General features: G+C 43.4%; 1 long non-coding RNA gene and 1 pseudogene across 3 annotated transcripts; both read right to left on the bottom strand.

The window, feature by feature from the left end:
- Positions 1-23: 23 nt before the first annotated feature.
- Positions 24-2,505, bottom strand: LOC147268804 (uncharacterized). 3 transcript variants are annotated; one of them, XR_015119119.1, is made up of 7 exons: positions 2,434-2,505; positions 2,294-2,361; positions 2,150-2,205; positions 2,044-2,065; positions 1,442-1,570; positions 621-721; positions 24-481 (listed from the first exon to the last, which is right to left on the bottom strand). It is a non-coding gene; the product is annotated as an uncharacterized LOC147268804 (long non-coding RNA). The 3 variants fall into 3 exon arrangements; XR_015119124.1 differs by having other exon boundaries at positions 1,810-2,065; XR_015119126.1 differs by lacking the exon at positions 2,044-2,065.
- A 1,472-nt stretch (positions 2,506-3,977) lies between these two features.
- LOC147268805 (uncharacterized) lies at positions 3,978-19,977 on the bottom strand (annotated as a pseudogene).
- Between the last annotated feature and the right edge of the window lie 2,346 nt (positions 19,978-22,323).

The following is a 22,323-nucleotide window of genomic DNA, read 5'->3' on the forward strand; positions in this document are numbered from 1 at the left end:
AAAACAGGATTATTAACCTCGTAACTCCTTTTTCCTCCTCCTCTGTTACATTAACCTACAAAAGAGACGGAATTTTACTCAACTTCAAAATGACATGCCATTCTTTTCACAATTCTCCATTATCACAGCTTACCGCAGAAACAAAAACCTCAAAGACCTTCTCGTCCATGCAGGATTTACTAACGAAAGGGAGACAAACAATGTACATTTTAGAAGACAAAATTTTATTTATAACCCACATAGCAACAAAGGAACCCCATTGGATGACACACTACAGTTAGATTCATCCAACCTGGTTTACATCATCTTGTGCAAACATTGCCAAAAACTCTATGTGGGACAAACAAAAAACAAACTGAAAGACAGACTATCAACATCTATATTGTATTCGTAAAGAAACCGAGCCAGCTCTCCTCCATCGCCACTTCAGAGCGCATGTGTTACCAACCTGGTCCTCTTGGGGGCACTGTCCACCGCATCCCTGTCACTCCGCGGGAGGAGAGCAAAGGAATCAGAGACGACCCCCCTTTTTTTAAATACTGCTTTTTAATCACTAAGGATCCCCCCCCCCTTTTTTAAACTTTCTTCAATTGAACTACAAAATGCACATCTTTACCTACCTGTTGAGATCCACTGGTGGCAGAGAGGGTATTGCTCTTACCACCAGTCCAAAAATTGCAGGATCGATTCCAAGGCCAGCACAGAAGGATGACGTACAGGTCTTCAAAATAACATAGTCAAGGGTTATATATGACCTCCTGTTATGATCGTTTACAAAAAAAAGGATCAAATAGAGGATATTTAAGGTATGCGACAAGCCCGTGCTTTTCCTCTTCTTAACAGATAAGGAATTTTCCCTTCCCCTAACCCTAACCCATCAGAACCCTATGCACCAACTTTCAGCCTCCTACACCTTACGGTTCCAAAGTGCACCACTTTGGGTGGGGTGGTACTCTTACCTTATACCTAACCCAAACTCTAACCCTAACCCTAAACCTAACCTTAAGCTTAACCCTAATAGTTGCTTGTTCGTCAATAACTCCACCCCCTTTGCTCCAATCAACTTGAAACTTTCACCAATCACTCTGCCGACCATCAGAACCCTATGCCCTAACTTTCAGCCTCCTACACTTTACAGTTCCAAAGTGCACCACTTTGGGTGGGGTGGTATTCTTACCTTATACCTAACCCTAACGCTAACCCTAACCCATCAGAACCCTATGCACCAACTTTCAGCCTCCTACACCTTACGGTTCCAAAGTGAACCACTTTGGGTGGGATGGTACTCTTACCTAGGACAGGACTGTGATTTCCAATTATAAAAACACTTTTATTAGAAAAATATTTTAAAATGAGCAACAGACTAAATGAATACCAATGGATATAATAAGGAGTGCAAGAGGAATTACCGAAAGGAAAAGGGGACAGGGCTGGGGCTTACCACGACAGCTGTAACGAAAAGGGGAGGGATCCAAAAAAACTACACTGCACCCGTGACACAGCAAACCAAAAAAAACATGAATAAGGAACCACCAGCAGGGGGACCGCTGCCGCTCTGGGCCCTCAACACCTGTCAAAGAAAAGAAAAGAACACCATTAAAAACATGAAATCAAGGCGAACCTCACACACGAACAAAATATCGCCACCACAAACCCAACAGAAACTATTTTACATCCAAATGATCAAATGGGGAACAAAAGGCAATAATAATAATAATAATAATAATAATAATAATAATAATGGTTCTAAACAATAAATCAGATATAACCCACAAAACTTAACAATAATAATTCAAAGAAAGAACTAACAAATAGAAAAGGAATAAACTCAAGTAATTGAGGAAATGTCTCCAAGAGGGATGGCTCAGCGCCGATGAGGGTCGGGATGCCCTCTCTTGGCCCACGTTGAGGCTCTTATAAAGGCCGTAGTGCACGGCTTTAACCGCCATTACTGGGAGCAGAGCCGTTATGAGCCGAATCAGCAAGTATCAAGAATGAAGAGGAGAAAAGAAGAAGAAGAACCAAGACAGCAGCGAGGCTCACAGCGGCAATTGACGGCCGCGCACTGCAAAATAAACAAGTTAACCTAATTAAAATGTGGATGAAGGGCATGACAGAATAACAAAAGCTAAGAATAAACATTTCCTACCGGAGAGCAGAATCGTGGCATCAGACGAGGTAGGAGGAGGAAGCCCGCAGCCCAGACTACACAAACCATGTCCGGGAGAGGATAATCAAAACACCACGGAACATCGGCAGCTTGACAACGAAGGCAGACAATTACGCATCTTACCCACAGAAACTGTACCACGCACACACCGGCCCAAGGGAGACAACCCAGCTCCCGGTAACACCACACCGCTGGACCGAGCAAAACCGGAGTAAACACGGGGCCCAGGACACTGAATAATCGAGCAGAGAAAGCATGCATACCTTTGTGTTGTAACCCGATTTGTTTACCAGCGAGACGCCACCACGCACGGCTGTCGGCTCCGTAAAGGAGGGAGAGGAAGCGGAAAGGACGGAGAAGGGTCCGACCAGGTCTATTTATAGGCGACCACTCACTAATTGTCTGCCACACTGCCCCTCACGGTGGGAAGTGTAGCGCCATCCTGCCACACATGCACCAGTTTCTCAGCATCACTCTGGGAAAGGATATTCCTAATCTTAGCGATACTTGGCAGATGGAAGAAGGCGGTCCTAGTCACATGCTTTATGTGGGAGCTGAAGGAAAGGTCCTGGTCAAAAATGACCCCAAGGTTCCTTGCACTTGTACTCGGTGTCAGGGTGATGCCATCTAGAGCAGTGATCCGATTCAAGAGCGTGTCCCTGAGGTGTTTAGGTCCAAACACGATGACCTCAGTTTTATCTGAATTGAGCATTAAGAAGTTAGAGGACATCCAGGATTTAATGTCTTTTAGGCAGTCTTGAAGATTAGTAAGCTGGCTTGTGTCGTCTGGCTCCATCGACAAGTAGAGTTGCGTGCCATCCGCATAACAGTGGAAGTTGATTGAGTGCTTCCATATTATGTCACCTAATGGGAGCATGTAAAGAGTGAGGAGAATCGGTCCTAAAACTGAACCCTGTGGTACACCATATGTAACTCTGCTGTACTCTGAATAGTCATTATTAACATGAACAAACTGAAACCTATCTGATAAGTAGGACTTAAACCATTTTAGGGCAGTTCCTTTAATCCCAATTTCAAGGTCTAGTCTCTGAAGCAGGATGTTGGATTCACATGCAGCAATGAGGTCCAAAAGGACAAGTACAGAGACGAGACCTCTGTCTGAAGCTCTAAGAAGATCAGTCGAGACTCTGACCAGTGCTGTTTCAGTGCTATGGTGTTCCCTGAATCCAGACTGGAAGGCTTCAAAGAGCTTGTTGCTGTGCAGATGTTCATGTTGCTGCTCCAGGACAACCTTCTCAAGGATCTTGGAGATGTAGGGGAGGTTGGATATCGGCCTATAGTTGGCAAACACATCTGGGTCAAGAGAAGGTTTTTTTCAGTCAAGGGTTGATGACAGCCACCTTAAAGGCCTGTGGCACATAACCTGTGACTAAGGAAAGATTAATTAGGGCCTGAGCCTGAAGGTACTTCAGGCGAAGTAGGAAGCCACACAACTAAAAGATAATTTGAGATAATCTGGAGCGCTATAACTCCTCCCACGAATGTATACCCTCAATAAATGGCCTATTTTAAAACTTTTTTCATATATAGGGCGCACCGCATTATAAGGCGCATGGAATAGAAATGACTGTAGTGGCTGGGGTTGCGTTATGCATCCACTAGATAGAGCTGTGCTAAAGGGAATGTCAACAAAACAGTCAGATAAGTCAGTCAGTCAAACTTTATTAATAGAATACAAACCAACGTTCTGACAACTCCGTTCACTCCCAAAACAAGTTAGTGCATTCACAAAAATGGAGGGGAACTTTTCCCTGATTCTGTAAACACGTAAAAGAAACTGATATCGCTATGGTAAATCAAACGTTAGTGCAATCACAATATAGTAACTCTCGAAATACCCCGCAAAGTGGGCATTAAAGAGGTTGAATGCATCTGGCAAGGAGGGGTCCCTTAGGCATTGTGCATTCCTGGTGTTGTAGTCCGTGATGCACTTGATGCCCTTCCACATGCGCCGGGGTTCATTTGTGTTGAAGTGACCTTGGATTTTCTGGGCGTATGTGGCTTTAACCCTCGCGATGCCTGCCTTCAATACTCACCTCTCTGAGTGCTGATGCCTCACCTGCCTTGAATGCAGCGTCCCTGGCTTTCAGCAGCACTCTCACTTCAGCATTCAGCCAGCGTTTCTGGTTAGGGTAGCAGGTTCCTGTCCTGGTGGTGGTGACATCATCAGCACACTTGGAGATGAAGCCAAGGATGGAGGAGGTGTATTCCTCCAGATCCACCTCTCCCTCATAGGTAGCTGCCTCTCTGAAGACATGCCAGTCTGTGCACTGAAAACAGTTCTGGAGCACAGAGGCTGCATCACTAGGCCACACAGTGACTGTCTTCGTTGTTGGCCTGATCCGTCTCAGCAGGGGGTGGTACGTTTAGCGCCAGCAGGACGGAGATGTGGTCTGAGAGGCTAAGATGGGGCGTGGAAGAGCTCTGTACGCACCATAAATGTTGCTGTAAACACAGTCCAGAGTGTTTTCTCCCCGTGAGGGGAAGTTGACATGCGTTACGGCCACAGCCGTTTGGAGGTTCTCCCCCTTTTGTGTGAGTGTTGCGAGAGTGCATGTGGGTGTGCGTGTGATCGCTCCCAGGGATGATACCGCTGATCCTGGACACCTGTGCGGACGGCCCCTGATTGGACGGACGATCAGCCAATCACCAGCAGGCTGCCTCATAAGAAGTTGACCGACCAACACTCCGTAGCAAGCTGTAGCCAGCCATGCTCATGTGCCTACTTGTTCAGATGGACTACTGTGTTACTGTAACTTTGTGAAACTTGTGATTGTGTGAGGCACTAGTTTTGTAGTATTAGACACACTAGGTTTGGATGCTGTTAGTTTTGGTTGTGTGATCTACCCTTTTTTGTACTAGTTAGTTACCCTATAACTCTAGGTTAGAGTCTCCCTTTGTTCTCATTTTGTTGCCTTGCAGTAATCCCTTAGTTATCTGCCTCACTTTCATTGTCCAAACAAGCGACTTTATTAATTAAATACTTTTTTGAACCCTTTCTTGGTTCATTTTATGTTACTTCCCCTTTTCCCTTAAAACGAGCTGGTTGTAACAACATGCTGGTAAAAATTGGTCCATCAGTTTCACCTGATTAAAGTCTCCTGCAACCACACACAACCCCTGCGGGTGTTTTGCTTGAAGCGAGCTAATGGTGTCGTGCAGCTCCTTCAAGGCGTCATTAGCATTAGCAGCCGGCGGGATGTAAACAATGGTGACAAACACTCAAACTCTCATGGCAGATAGTACGACAGACATTTCACAGCCATTAGTTCTATTGCCTCGGAGCAGTGGCACAGTTTGAACACCAACGTTCATTCACGTACATACAGAGCCCTCCTCCTGTGTTTTCCAAGATCTGTGGTCGCGGTCTGCTCGAATAGCCCGTCGATCTGGAAGGCTGAGTCCAGCATGTTTTTGTTGAGCCAAGTTTCCGTGAGGCAGAGAACAGCACAGTTCCTCATGTCTACATAAACACTGATGAAGCAAATCCATCTTGATGTCCAGTGAGTGGACATTGGCCAGAAAAAGAGTTGGTATCGGTGGTCTGCTAGCCTTTAGTTGGGCTATCACGCCAGCATGCTTCCCTCTCTTTTGTTGTCGGGCACACCGCTTCCTCTTGCCGGCTGCTCGCCTTACTCTGCTGCGCCACTGCTTTGACCTTAGAACCCTCAGTCTTCCAAGTATCAATTTCAGCTTCGGTGAAATAGTGATAGCTGAGCTGTCTTTGATGGCCATCAGTTTGGCTGGGCTGTATTTGATGGATGAAAAAGACAAAAGGGATGAAGACAAAGGCTTAATACCAGGAGTTTGAGAAGCCGCTACACCGCTGTGCACCGCCATCTTGTCAAGAACTGACCCAACACGGAGACAAAATTCAAATGAGTACTTGGTCCATGGTCAGTGTCCTACATCTTCATCATTCAATCCCTGCTGCATGTTCTTTGAATGTATATGTCTTCTGAATTGCATCTGTATGTTATTTTCTGGGGGGGTTGAATGCAATGAGTGGAGGTAGTCTTTGAGACAAACCATCTGGCATGCAAGGTTACTAAAATTGCAGTATCTATCTGGGTGACAGTCCATTCATTTTGATTTGTTGATGATTAGAATCACTCAACTCATTGCATTCATTGCAAGCAAATAAAGTATGACCAAATTTATTTTGCATTTATCTCACTTAAAGTATATGATGTCCATTTCAGATTTCAAGTCAATTCAAGTCAAGTCAATTTTATTCATTTCACACCAAATCACAACAAAAATTATCTCATGACACTTTACAAATAGAGCAGTTCTAGTACCACACTCCTTCAATGAATTGTCAGGTTTCAAGTTTCAGGTATCAGACACATTTTGTTGTAATTTTCTGCTTTTTTACATAATAATCTCTTATAGTGGTACATAAGTGCCTTTGAATGCATGACAAGTATTACACTTTGCACCTACAACAAAATGTTATAATGAAGTGTGCATGTTGTCATAATGTACTGTATTTTGAATACCTTTACAATGCACATCAATAAAAAATTGCAATTACACACAAAATAGGCAAAACATGGCAAAAGTTGGCCTGATTATAATGAAACTTGCCCCGAGGGTTGGCCATGTCGTGTAAAGCACAAAATGGAAAAACTAACTTGCATCAATGAACATTTGTGCAAAATGTTGCCACAACCGGTGCCAAAACTTCAAATAAATCATATCTAAAGATCAAAGTCCAGTTGATACTAAATTTCGTGCAAGGGTTCACTTTACCATACTGAGCTTACAAAATTAAAAATGACAAATTTCTGCTGATATTTGTCAAGTAAAGTCAGTTTTATTTATATAGTGCCAAATCATAACAAAAGTTATCTTATGACACTTTAAAAGTAGAGCAGGTGTAGTACCAAATTCCTTCAATGAATCTACACCCAACAATTCTCCATCAGCAAGCACATCAGGCAGCTGCAAAAATGAAAACCTTCCTTTTAACAGGCAGGAACGTCGAGCAGATCCAAGCTCAATGGGGACGGCGTTCTGCTTTGACCAGTTGGGGGGAAAGAGAGCAGGAGAGCAGGACAGAGAAAAAGACAGATAATGGAGAAAGGCAGATATACAGAAGGAGAAGGGCAGACATAAAGAGATAGAGAAAGGAGGAGAGACTGATGGAAAGACGAGGACGTGAGCAGGTGGTGCTTTGGGTGGTAGCTTGAGCCTCTTCAGGTCTGTAGCCTCCTTCAGCAGTGACCGGGATCTGGAATGCAGAGAGCCTGAAGGCCCGAATAAGACAAGTTAGTAACACATATGTGTATGATTATATATGACACATATAGGAGGACAGAGAGGAAAGAGAGGAGGAGAGAGAAGCCTAAGACTGTCTAGTAGTTTAAGCCTATAACAGCATATCTAAGGGCCAGCCTAAGCAGCCCAACTATAAGCCTGATCAAAAAGGAAGGTCTTAAGTCCATTCTTGAAGTTAGAGACGGTGTCTGCATCCCTGACTGAAACTGGGAGACGGTTCCACAGGAGGGGAGCCTGATACCTGAAGGCTCTGGCTCCCATTCTACTTTTAGAAACTCTAGGAACCAGCAGTAACCCTGCATCCTGGGAGGGAAGAGTTCTAGCTGGATAATAAGGGACCATGAGTTCTGTCAAATATGAAGGTGCCTGACTGTTTGGTGCAGTTATTAAATCTTTTTTTAATAGGGGTTACAATTAGCCATCTATGACAACAACAGAAAATTACAAATTTTAGCCACAAGATGTTGCTTTAATGACAGATAATGCATTTTGTCCTTAAACTCCCATTGGCAACATTGCTCCATTTAAAAGCTTATTTTGGTGTGAAAAATGATTAAAAAAATGTTATATTACTTTCAAAACAGACAGTGTTGTGTATCTTGGAAAAAAAATGGTCCTGTTTCTATTAAATGAGACTGAGTGAGACTGCGCAGATTCGCCGCTGTCTGTCTTGTGCTATCTGTCCAAAGATGTCCAAAGCACAGAGAAAAACCATGCACAAAGTACCTACTCTCACTTTAAATGAGTGGGTCCAGTTGGAGGGCATAGGCTTATCCACTGATTGACCCAATACTAAGTTTGTTGGGATAGCACAGATGTGTGAATAAAGTGTTGCAGAAGGTGAAAATGATTGAAATTGAACAACATGCTAATTTGCTGTGGAATTCTGAAGGAAACTTGATCTGAGGAGTCCTGGATTTGTTGCTATCATTATCAGCACGTCTATAGACTCTCATTTTGTTGTGTAATGTTAACTGCATTAGAACAATACCAGCAATTGCAGTATCAGCCAAAGATATAAATAATTCACATAGGATCAGCTAACTCTTCTCAGGTTGCTGTAATATATCCTGTTAACAGTGTGCTTGCATCAACCACCAGAAAAAAAAATACTAGTGGGCAGGTGATATCCCCATCTTATCCAGCATGTCTTGTTTTTGGTTGAGTGAGGATTTAGGCTCCAGTCTCTTCTTGAACAATGGCAACTTCCACACATTGTGACATCAGTGCTGCAGGCATTGAAATCCTCTAGGGAAAATGATATGCAAGCGTTTCTCTTTTGCAACAGGAAATGGGCAAAACCTTGCCTGAAATAATGACGATAGCATTTTGTTGTGTGAAGGAAGCCACTCCTGACAGCAGAGGCTAAAGGTTTCCTGTTGTGAGCTTCACCGAGTGCTGACGGGATGGCTAAAGAATGCTTGGTCAAGAGCTCCTGAGAGCCTGTGTTTCATAACTATATACCAAAATACATAATTCAATTTAGGTTTCGTTATGCATTCAGGAGGTAGTATTTGTAAATCAGAATCCAAACTCCTGTTTAGGTTTCTATGTTTTCAAGGTATTAAAAGTTTGACTCTAAAAACTAAAACTAAACTTTTTACTTTCTGACAGAAATGTTTATTTTCCAGTTCAGACTCGCTTGAATTCATATCCCCTGGAATGTTCCCATGTATGAAACAAAAAGTTTTGTCTGAACCCTCCCCCATTGGACAACTTGATGAGACAAAATCTCATCTATCACATATCATGAGACATACTTGGAGCAAGTAGACCTCATAATAAAATATTGTTTTGCTTTTTAGTGAAATTTTCTCTAACACTTTCTGTGAGTACTGCATCTATTGTGTATTAAAAGGCCATTCATAGCCCATTATGTCAACACACATAAACACATAATCTATTAGTATGCATTATATCAACAGATTTAAAACATTATAGATGAAGTTTTTAATGCATTAAGTCTAAATGTTCAAGATCAAATACTCATGACAACTTATTAACTTGATGTTAATTGTGTTTAGAATACATTATAAGCATCTTTACACACTCAACAATCAACAGTAGTAAGGATTCAAAATTATATAATACACTATGCAGTATCATAAATTATCATTGTATGTTAAGTAAAGTGAGGCACATGTTTATGCATCTGAAATCAATAATGCTTCATTATGATTTTGTAGGTGCTAGGTAAAGTGTAATACTTTTTCCTGCACTCAAAGGAATTTATGCCCCTTTTTAAGTGGTTATGATGCAAAAAGCAGAAAACTGTAGTGAAATGTTTATGAAGCCTTTACATCAGTACCGTTTACGACTGTACCTATAGTGTTGTCACAAACCAGGAGCATGCAGTATCAGTACCTGACTATTTGCGGGAAAATTAGTGATGAGGTACAATACTTCAAATACTCCACTATTTCAAATTCTTCCAAATATTTTAGCAAATCATGTGTTTATTTTGTCTGGTCATTGGTCCACCAGGAGGACGTGCATGTGGATGTGGAAACTGCAGGAAATGGAAAATCTAAGCTGCAGGAGGGAAACTCTTCTCCCTGTACAGCCTGAAATCAAATTTTAAAAAAGCGCTCCACTACTAGCACAATGGATTATAAAAAATGTACAAATGTTATCATAATACATTTGATGTGTTGGCACTCAATCGATATGAATCATAAAGAAATCATGAGGGTGTTTTGGTTGTTTTTTAAAATTTTTTTATATCATCAAAAATTCAAAAATGAGCAGCCTGAGGAAAAGTATAACAGCTATGACAGTTCTTACATGACAGTACACAATATATACATATTGTGTCATGGTGGTTTTGAATGATCTGTAAATTAATACAGTCTCTTCGATCATGAACGTGCAAATGTTCACAAGCTGTTGCTCTGTTCACCGAGGGGAAGTGAGGATCAAACCAGTGACCCTTTCATTGCTAGATAGCCCCTTTCACCTCTGACCCATGACAACCCTGTATTCATATTAATCATGTAAAATAAATAAAATAAAACTAATGACAAGTCCCCCAGTCAGTACGGAAAACCTTGGAAAAGAGACTAATGCTTTGGTCAAGTTTTTCGCAAGATTTCAGAGCTAGTGGTTTTTTGGTTGCTCACACATATGCAAGAGATATCTGAGATAAGGCTGGTCTGGAGCTGGAATTTGTGTTTTCAGAGCAAAGACAGCAAAAGGAAAGGGCAATGTTTGATGAAAGTTGTAAGAGTTTGAGCCTTTGCTGGGTGACAGTCAGGTTTGAGCCTGACAATTTTTAAAATTGTTTTGCTGGTCAAAATCCCTGGATCGGACTCATTAAACTTGGTCATCAAGCCACATATAATAAACCAAAACACCATGGAAATTGAATTTTAAAATTAAAATTAAGCAACACACTAGTCAAGTCCATGGTGTTTGTATAGCGCAAAATCACAACAAAACTTATTTTATGGTACATTTAGGAGTTATTTCTATTGTTTAATCCATTTTATTATTTGTCATTTAGACTACCTACCTAATTCATTTATTTTCTTTTACCATACAAACCTTAGACCTTAGACATTTTGTTGATTATGTAGTTTTATCCTACTGCCAGTTACCACATATAAGAGAGTCAACTGGATACATAGCTGTCTGCGTGGTAATCTATTAAATTTCTCTACCTGTCAATTTATTCAGCTAAAGAGGACGGAATAGTAAAAAAAAATGCTTCTGGAACATGAAGGCAAGTCTTTTTCCGAGATGTCAAAAAAAAAGTAATCAGGCTCTCAGTCATTACAGACAAGGTCTCAGGAAAAATTCAAAATGGAACAAGCACATAAAGGACACTGCCTCTAAGTCTACAATGGCACTTACACTGACAGTGTTGTACAGTGTCAGACTGACTACTACACAATCTCGTGTTCAGGATGAGAGACCTAGTTATGGCCAGCATCCTCAGGTTGGTACTTTCTTGGCTGGTTGTCAAATAGGGCACAGTAACACTCACATCACAAACTTAAGATAGAAAACTCCAGAAGCTGTTGCGTTCAAAAGAAGACATTTCAACAGTATGGAGGGGCTAAGCAGGGTAATCCTGCTGTCAATCAGGGCGTAACTGACTTCATCAGGTTTTTTTTCGTGAGATGCAAACTTGCGACATCACGGCTTCTGCAGTCAAAAAATGTTAAGATCCCAAAAAATTGCAGAGCATGGCAAGGCAAGGCAATTTTATTTGTAGAGCCCGTTTTCACAAACAGTTTGTCTCAAAGGGCTTCACATGGCATCATAACAACATCCTCTGTTCTTAGACCCTCACATCGACTGAGGAAAAACTCCATAGAAAACCCTTTTAACAGGGAAAAATCTGAGAAACCTCAGGGTGAGCAACAGAGCAGGGATCCCTCACCCAGGACGGACAGACGTGCAGTAGATGTTGTTACAGACAAGAAAACCGTTTATAATACAAAATGTGGGAAACATGGAAATGTTAACAGTTGAAGAAGGAAGCTTCTGGACAGCATCATTCCTGAATGCCATACAAGGTCTAAACCTTACAGAGAGTGAAGAGATGGTCTTCTAGGTGAAGTGGCTTGGAGCTGAGTCAGCTGAACAGTTAAGAAGGATAAGAGCTATGCATGTCAATCACCCAGAGGCAAGGCTTCAAATGGCTTGAGACAGGCTTGATAACTGCATTTGGTTGCAAAAGATGATTGAAAATTCCCTGTTCCCAACAATCTCTCTAACAAGGATTACAGAAACCTATGGGAGCCAGGTGATTTGTTACTGGAACTTGAAGTTGCTAAATCTGATGGGGACCTACCCGGACTCGCCTAGAACACAACCTGTGGCATCAACCTGATCATGCAGAAGCTTCCATGTAATTTGCAAGAGAAATGGAACTCACATGGCTGTAGGTTCAAGGCAGAGTAGTGCATTAGTTACACATTACAAATGTTGTTCTCCAAACTGGGCTTTCATTAAAACTGCCAAGAAGCCCAGGGAGGACAGGAAAGATGAAGCCCAAAAGAAGAGGAGCATTGTCATCCCATATGCGGCAGGGGTTTCAGAGAAACTCAGAAGGATCTTTAACATGCATCAGATCCCTGTGCACTTTAAACCCAACAACACCCTGAGGCAAAAACTTGTCCATCATAAAGGCAAGGTTCCAAGGCATTAACAGAGTAATGTTGTTTATGCAGTCCAGTGTAACCAGGAGTGCTCGGACCTCTACATAGGGGAGACGAAACAACAACTGCACAAACGCATTGCACAACACAGGAGGGCCACAACCACAGGCCAGGACTCAGCAGTCCACCTCCATCTCAAGGAGAAGGGGCACTCCTTTGAAGACCACAAGGTATGCGTTCTAGCCAGGGAGGACAGATGGTTTGAAAGAGGGGTGAAGGAAGCTATTCATGTCAAAAGAGAACGTCCATCTTTGAACAGAGGAGGGGGCCTCAGACACCACTTATCACCCACATACAATGCCATCCTTAGATCCCTGCCTAGGAGGTGCAGTCAGCCTTCACGCCTTCATTCAGGTGACCGGAACGACCATCCAAGAGGGCTGGAAGTCATAGCTTGTTGCAGCCCCAGGAATTTTGTTTGGTTTATTAGTTGTTTATGTTGAAGTGAACAGGATTTATTTTGTATTTATTTTGTGAATTTTGTGGATGTTTATTTACCTTTGTTTTTTGTGTTTATTTGGGTTAATTTGTTGTCCTCTTATTACTTAAAATATATTGCTTTGGTGTGTGTGTGTGTGTGTGTGTGTGTGTGTGTGTGTGTGTGTGTGTGTGTGCAAAGAAGGGTTTGTTTGTGTGTGGGCTGTGTTCATTGGAGGCCTGTTTTTACAATTTTCTTCTTTTTCTTCATGGACAGGTGCTGTGGGCCAAGGCGGCAAACCAAATCCCTGGTGGTGATCCTTTTCTTCTTCACAGGCCCCTTGTGTATATGCGTGTGTGGGTATGCAGTGCCATGGGTGTTTTTCATGAGTTTAGTCCTCGCTTGATTTGAGTGGGCGGCCATGGTGAGCCACCAGCCCTGTTCACCCCCTTCATTTTGGCTCCAGTTTAGGTATTACTCAGCCAATGTTAAATGGATGTATTTTATTGATCAATGATGAAATAAACTTTTTATATATATATATATTCTTCTAAAAAAATGTCTCACTGTGGTATTTCAAACTTGTGACTGCCTTTAATGGAGTAGAGGTATCCATCTAGTTTTTGTCAGATTATTTAACTATTTCCTGGGGTGAACCTCCCCAGGTGGCATTGTCGGCATTATTTTCTTCCACCTTCCACGTGGCACAAGAGATTGGCAAAGACCCAAGGCAATTTGTTGAAAAAGACTTTCATGTTTTACTTTTATGTTTGCTCCAACCTCAGGTGACCAAAAATAGTCTCAAATAGCAAAGAGTTTATGAAGGCTTTCCCTTTTGAGGACCATGCCAATGACCTAAAATGTCTGGAACTTGGTGTTGACTCTGTATTGTAGCCTTGGGCTCTACTGGGAGTTGAAGAAAGACACTTTCCAGGTGGCAGACAAAGGAAACCTTTAATTCGCCGGGGAGTGTTATCAACAGCGAACAGCTGTACAACACATTGAGATTCATAGCCCCTGTCACCATACAAGGCAAGGCCTTACACTGAAAACTCTCAGTGGAAATGAATGATTGGGATGCTCTTATTCCACCAGACAAAGAAGAACACTGTGAGAAATGGAGAGAATCCTGAAAAGAGCTTCAAAACCTAAAGATCTCAAGGCCATATACAAGTGTGTCTCAAAGAGAGGCTCAGGAAAAGGAACTTTGTCTTTTCTGATTCTTCAGAGAAGGCAATAGCTGCAGTTACTGATTTAAATACCTCAGATGCAGAAGGGAACAGCCATACTGACTTTATATTAGGGAAGGTATGATTGGCTTTATGCCCAGAACAATCCATACCTCTGTTAGAGTTGTGTGCTGCAGTCATGGTTGTGGACATGGAAGACCTAATAACCTCTGAGATTGGCATTAAATTTGATGCTGTCACATCTCTACAGACAGAAAGGTAGTTTCAATTTACAGTTTACAGTGAGAAATGGTGATTTTTACATTTATGTCAACAATCAAATCCAGTGGATCAGGACAGGAACATAGTCAAGTCAAGGCAATTTTAATTGTATAGCGCCAAATCACAACAAAAGTTATCTCATGGCACTTGACAACTACAGAAGGTTCAGTACCACATCTCAACGAACCAAACAAGTCTCCATGAGCAAGGACATCCTGCAACAGTGGTGAAGAAAACCTTCCTTTTAAAAGGCAGGAATGTTAAGCAGATCCAGGCTCAATGGGAACCGCCATCTGCTTTGACCAGTTGGGGGGAAAGAGAGCAGGGGCCTCATGTATCAACGCAGTTTATGCAAGAAAAACTTGCGTACGCCAGGATTGGCGCTCACGTTCAGATGTATCAACGCGAAATGTTCGTCGATTCTTGCGCTGTTTCACGCCAACTCCGGAGGTGCCATAGAAGTTGGCAGAAAGCCGATTCTTGTGTGAACTGCACTTTGGTCTGTTGGCGACACCCTGTGCCGGTGTTTGGTAACTGACATTATTTGATAACCGCACATACATCAGGCACAAAAAAGCCTTCCAGCGGGAGATGGCGGACCGTTCTGGGGTGAGTCAGTCGACCCTCAACCGGGCCATGCCCTGGGTGGTGGACCTGATCATTGAATGATATTACATAAAATTTTAAAGCGCAATTTGCATCAATAGCCAGATTCTCTATGTAATCGGAGCCACTGACAGCACTCATGTTGCCATAAAAGCGCTGTCCCATGAGGAACACGCTTACGTTCATCGTAAGGGTTTCCACTCCATCAATGTGCAGATCATTTGTAATGCGCAGAGGCTGGAGGGATGGACGCTGATCCCGGCCGGGCAGCTGTCCTCGCACGCCAGAATTTCATTTCCACAATGTGAAAGGGTAAGAAGCTACTACACGATTCATGAAGCCATATTAACTTACTTTGTCCATGAAACGTTCTAGAACATTTATCAGCCGATTGAGCCGCTCATTGTCCCCGTTTTTCTCCAATAATATCCTTCTGCGACCACAGGACCCCCCGGAGATTTGTTTACTGTGGGTGACAAAGGACAGTTCCTGTTTAAAGACAACCCCTAGGTTCCTTACTGTAGTGCTGAGTTAGATAAGGTTGTCCGAAGGTGTTTTGGGCCAAGCAAACTTCAGTTTTATCAGAGTTTAACAGAGCTATGTTGTCAGGGCCATTTCACCCCTGGTAGGGTCACCCAAGGCAAACTGCTTCTAGGTGAAGGGCCTGACAGAGAACAGTTCAAAAGACCCTTCATGAGAGAGAACAAAAAGAGACTGTGTACCCAGCCCCATGGGTTACCGGGTTGTGAGTTGGATCAGATGGCAGGGGAAGACGCCATGCAGACCTGGTAGGCCCAAAGGAATAGTGAGGGTCTGCTAGGTACGCCTGGAGGAAGGACCTGTCCTGTATTAAATTCCAACTCGGGCAGAGCTTTGACTACATCCGTCTACACTACACTAAGTCTTCAGCATCCTGTCCTACGCTGTGGTGTGCTGGGGGGAAGTGTGACGAAGGCAGACCTCTCCAGGCTGGAGAAGCTGATCAGGCGGGCCAGCTCAGTGGTCGGGATGAAACTGGACCCGCTGGCAACAGTAGCAGAGCTGCTGGTCATCCTGGACAATGTCAGCCACCGTCTGCACACTATCATCACCAGCCAGAGAAGCCTATTCAGCCAGAGGTTGCTCCTTCCCAAGTGCAGGACCAACAGACTGAAGAACTCCTTCATCCCCCGAGCCATCAAACTGTAAAACTCCTCACTGGAGGGGGGGGGGGGGGGGGGCATCAGAAGGACTATAGGAGAGGGCTGAGCACCAATAACCTGCCATGATAACAACCGGACACTCATGTGCAATATGTATATACATATATTCCTCTATTCTTTTTACCTTTATGGTAACAGTACTGTGACTTTGTAGGAGAGTGCAATTTCCCTGGCGGAATGTCTAAAAGGGATTAATAAAGTAATCTGTCTGTCTGTCCTAGGTGCAGTGGGGGACATTGAGAGAGAATGAATCCTGTTCCGCTCTGCCGTTGTTGAGGCGGCTATTGTGAGCTCTGAAATGAGGTTCCTCTGCAGGGTGGCTGGGCTGTCCCTTATATTGTGTTCACACCAAATGCAAATTTGCACGTTTGCCCAGACAGTTTCCATACAAAGTCAATGCAAACATGCGAATGATGTGAATTTTCAGTGAGGCAGCGTGAATCGTGAAAATTAGCCATTGGCCCAAGTTGAAAATATTCAACTTTGGAGAAAAATATGCGTTAAGTTCGGTCACAAAAGCCAATCAGCATTGAGGTTTTCTTGACGTCCCTGCTGACATTCTGACACTGTGTCACAAGATGGAGGAAACATTGATTGTGGCTGTGTGTGGGTACCCAGTGCTGTTCGACACTACATGTTCACAGTCTAAGAACCGATTGAAGAAGGAGCAGGCATGGAAGAAAGTGAGTTAGGAGACTGGACTGTCTGGTGAGTTCTGAAAATACGTGTCTGTTGCTTGTTAATAACTCATAACTTACTATGATCCAAGTTAGCACTAACGTTAACTCTGGTTAGCACAACTGCTAGCACAGCCAGTTTTCCCAGCATTTACTTGCCTGGATTTAGATTAAACAGCTCATGTTTACATGTGTTTCTTGACAGATTACGTATGCAGAAAAAAGTAGAAGGGCCTCAGGGACACCTACCTGAAGGAGAGGAGGAAGGAGACAGAGAGGAGGAGTTGGTCAGCGGAAGGGCAAATCAACAAGTGGAAGTACTCTGGGGTCCAGTCTTTCCTCAACCCCTTTGTGACCCTAAGAGAGACCAGCAGCAATATGGGAAGCGGGGACAGGACCCCAGAGTACACAGAGCAGGATGCAGGGCCAGATGAGGAGGAGGAGGAGGCAGCAGCTGGGCCTTCAGGGATTGACAAAGGAGGTTGGCTTAGAAGTGAAGATAGGACATATTGGAACTGTATGAGATGAATATGGGTGCATTAATGAAATGCTTTATGTTCTGTAATTGACAAAGCTAGAATGACAAGTTTTATTGGCCAATTCATATATCTGCCAAACAAAAACATGACATTTAATATATTGTCTACAGACAAACTTGATCAGTCATTAGCCACCAGTGAGGTGGAGAGTGCTGCTGCTGCCTCTGCCTCAACAGAGAAACCACTCCCAGGTATTTTTATGACAAAAATTGGATTATGTTTGTATATATTACTGCACAAAGTTGCAGTATTTTTCAAAAGTTTGTTTTTATTTCATACAGTGACAAGGACGTACAAGCGGACCGGGAGGAATGACAGGGAGAGAGTGATCGAGGAGCTACTGATCGAGAGCTTGAGGAGGGCTTCTCCACCTCCCCCACCTCCACTGACAGAGGACAAAATGATCCTGAAAAGCCTGCATTCCTTGCAGAAATTGTTGCCCCAAAGGAAGGAATTTGTGAAATTTCAAATTTATAAATCAATATACGAAAACAGCACTTTTGAGCTAAAATTGGAATCGTTTTTTTTTTGTTCTATTAACTTTTTCTTACTACTGCCATCTTAAATAAATTTCTCAAATCTGACTTCCGTCATGTTCTTTATTTACAAAATACAGTTGACACAAAGGAAACAATTTAATTTGCATTTCATTATGATGATCTGACATACAATAACACAGGTATATTTATTTTGGTGCTGATATACAAAATAGTAATATTTCAGAATGTTTGCTCAATAGCAATGTGGTGGCTCTTAAAAGAGCCGTTTTGGGTGTGCTGGTGCACTAGATGCTGTCTTGCCATGGAACCATTCCCTGCGCAGAGAAGTAGGCTGTGAAGGTCTCTCTGACCCTGATGGCTTCTCTTGCTGAGTTGTTTGCAGCAAGTCTTCCCAGACCAGACAGTGGCTCCACCTCTCCAAATGAGTTACATCCCCTCACTGCAGCAGTCTGGGTTGTCTGTCGCAGGAAATTATGGAGAAGGTGGTCTTCACACACATCTCTGAAACATCTGGACAGACCCCTTCTGGACAAACCCCAATCGCACGCCTGTACATTCTCCACTGGGCTCTCAAAGGCATTCTCCACAACCAGCCGAGCTCGGGACAGATGGTAGTTGAAAAACCTCTTGGCAGGTTGCGCACAGGGAATGGCCTCATGAGTTTTTTTACTGAGTGGAAACCCTTCATCTGCAATGAAGACATGCGGCTGGGGTCCTTGGTGGTCAGCTCCTGGTAGTGGCAGGTCAGCAGGCAGTTGGAGGTTGCCAGATCTGAGTGCTTGACCAAAATCTGAGTTGGCCAGAATCCTACCATTGCTTGTCCTCCCAAAGCCCCTAATATCAATCACCCTGAAACAATAATGAGCATCTACAACGGCCAAGAGAACAACAGAAAATGTTCCCTTGTAACTGTAGATCTGGGATCCTGAGTTGGCAAGGGCTTTGAGAGTGACATGCTTGCCATCCAGAGCTCCACAGCAGAGAGGAAAATTTCACCGCTCCTCAAATCCCACTGCAATAGACCTCTGCTCCTCTATGGTGGGCACAGCCATGAACTCCTCCACAAGGCAGTCCCAGATAGCAGCAGCAACATCTGGCTCAATCTTGCACACAGGGGGAAACCCCAACATGAAAGCTATTGCCGATGGACCTGAAGAAGTCACTGGTGGATAAGTATCTACAGTAGAGAAAACATGTAATTTAGTGAAAATACATAAATAGGTTGTTTGTGGTAGTAACATTATATGGTAGTAGTTTAAGTACATGGCTGCACTGGTGGTCCAGGGTAAACAATGAGTTTATACTATAACTTTATTGTGGTGGATAAAAGAGTTAATTTTCCTTAAAACAGCACCAGCAGATCATGAACTTTAACAAATTGTACAAAAACCACAACGAAGAAAAATGGACATGGAGAAGTGCAACAATCACATATATTTTGCGTCATGTGTACAGAAATACAGTTTATTCTGAATTACTTATACTGGTTTTAACTTAATGTGCATGTTAATCTTGAAGAGGACTGCACAACCTGGTAATGTGTGGCTAAAAATCATGTAAATTTGACTAAAATTAAGGTACAGTACATTTGGATATGATGTGAATGTTACATATCAAACCAACAGGAAATTGGATGTGATAATGTTCATTACAGGAAACGATTCATTCATTTTGACACAACAATTTATTGCCACTCACAGGAGACAGTTGGACAGATGCTCAACTGCTGGGATGGAGTGCCTGTAGTTGGTGTCCATCCGTGAAATTTTGTCACAGATCCTAGCTAGCAGGTTGTCAAACTGGCCAATCATCATCAAAAAATACTGCTGGAGCGGCAGTTATCCAGATGCAGCTCCTGGAGCAGCCAGTGAAATTCAACGAGCTGTGCGTACCTCTGGATGGTGTTGTGAACACAGATACAATGGCGGTTGGTTGTATATATCATATATATTCATGGTGAAATGGTGCAAAGAAATGTTGTTGATATAAACAGCCACTCCTCCTCTTCTTTCTGGAAATAGTCGCTAATCGCGCAAGTTAGCGAATTCGCTTACCAGTCTTTTTCAAAACCAACCAACGACCAATTTAGCAACTTTTTCTGGTGTTATTGAAGACATTTTAAGACTCTGACAAGAAAGCACATATCATTCTCATCTTTGTTAACAAGTCCCTCCCCTGTCCTGACACATTAATAGTCAGCCCTGTCCTCATGCAGCAGAAAGTCCCTCCTAGCCATGGTCAAGCAAGAGATGTTGACTCCTCTGTGTCCGAAGTCTAGACTGCAAATCAAGCATGTGTGAAGCCACTGCTTCCTGATCCTGCTAGTGTTGCAAATTCACAATTTTATATTGCAGGAGAGTTTACAGACCCCCTCTGTGGCTTCAATTGTGAAAAGCAACTAGTGACAAATCTAGAAACTTTTTCTGATCTTTTGGAGAATGTTTGTTTTGACACTAGGGGTGCAACTGTTTACGGTTTAAAACCGAACCATAGGGTACACCCTGGAGCACAGTTGTTCGGTCTCGCAATTAATTAATTTCTAACAGCTGTGGGACATATTTGTCTAGCCAGCGCCTGCTCTCCAGCTCTGCAGACAACCCCTCCTCCCCCTCCTGGCACAGCTCTGGACAAAACCCCGCCCCGCGAGTAAATACCCAATCGCTCTCAATATTGTTTAATATGAGCCGAGCCCATGGCAGAACAGCAGCTTGTCTCACTTACTAGCTCACACTGTTACAAATGTTATGGCGAGCGGATGGTTAGAAAGAACGGAGTTTGAAGAAACACCAGCTTCATTCAGATCTGCGGTGTGGGGACATTTCGGTTTCCCTGTAAATTTTAACAACGAGGGAGAGAAAACAGTGGTCAAAAATAACTTACTGTTTTTTTTTAATGCAAAACACAAACCGAAACCATACCTAAACCATGATCCCAAAACTGAGGTACAAACCGTGGGCTAACTGAACCGTTGCAACCCTTGTTGACACAAATAAATTTTAGCATGATGTGAAAGCACATTTCTCTGTTCTCGACACGATAAAGCATTCACTCCAGAATTAACAGTAAATACCTGGCAAAAAAGTTACCAGTTTGACATTGAAAATTTGCAGTTACATCGTTGGTGTCATTGTCTTCCACTTATCTGGGTTCGGGTCTTTGGGGCAGCAGCCTCAGCAAGGAAATCCAGACCACCCTCTCCTCAGCCACATCCACCAGCTCTCCTGGGGGAATCCCCAGGGCATTCCCAGGCCAGCCGAGAGAGATAATCCCTCCGGCGTGTGCTGGGTCAGCCCTAAGACATCAGATGCTCGAACCACCTCAAATGACTCCTCTCAGCATGGAGCAGTGGCTCTTCTAAGAATCCCTCACATAAGTCCAAGCTTCTCACCGTATCTTTAAGGAAGAGCCCAGCCACGCTGCAGAGGAAAGTCATTTCAGCCACTTGTGTTCATGATCTTGTTCTTTCTCGCCTTTTGGCAAAACTCCCTCTTTACCACAATAGACTGCTTTAGCACCCGCATCACTGCGGATGCCACCTTAATCCGCCTGTCAATCTCATGCTCTGTCCTACCCTCACTCGTGAACAAGACCCCAATATACTTAAACTCCTCCACCTGAGGCAGGACCTCGCCCAACCTGGAGTTGGCAGGCCACCCTTTTTCTGGCTGAGAACCATGGCCTCAGACTTGGAGGTGCTGATTCCCATCCCAGCCGCTTCACATTTGGCTGCAAACTGTCCCAGCTGGAGCTGGAGGTCATGGCTTGATGGAGCTAAGAGGACCACATCGTCCACAAAAAGCAGAAATGACATCCTCCCACCACCAAACTAAACCCCAACCAGCACCTTCCATAGAAATTCTGTCCACAAAAGTTATGAACAGAACTGCTAACAAAGGGCAGCCTTGGTGGAGTCCAACGCGAACTAGACTCTCATTTCTTCGGTAGAAAGACTGAATGGCCCTTTGTAAAGGTTCATCCACCCCATACCCCCCACACAGGGTGCTCCAGGGAGCACGGTCATAAGCCTTCTCCAAATCCATAAAACACAGGTGGACTTGTTGGGCAAACTCCCATGCCCCCTCCAGCACCCTAGCGAGGGTGAAGAGCTGATCCATGGTTCCAAGGCTGGGATGAAAACCACATGGCTCCTCCTCAATTTGTGGTTCGACTATCACTCTAACCCTCCTCTCCAGTACCAGGGCGTAGACCTTTCCAACGTGGCAAAGCAGTGTGATCCCCCAATAGTTGGAACACACCCTCCGGTCCCATTTCCTAAAGATGGGGACCCCAA

Source organism: Aulostomus chinensis, chromosome 2 (assembly GCF_037954235.1).
Source record: "Aulostomus chinensis isolate RoL2024-O1b breed Wild chromosome 2, RoL_Achi_v1.0, whole genome shotgun sequence".
Classification (NCBI taxonomy): domain Eukaryota; kingdom Metazoa; phylum Chordata; class Actinopteri; order Syngnathiformes; family Aulostomidae; genus Aulostomus; species Aulostomus chinensis.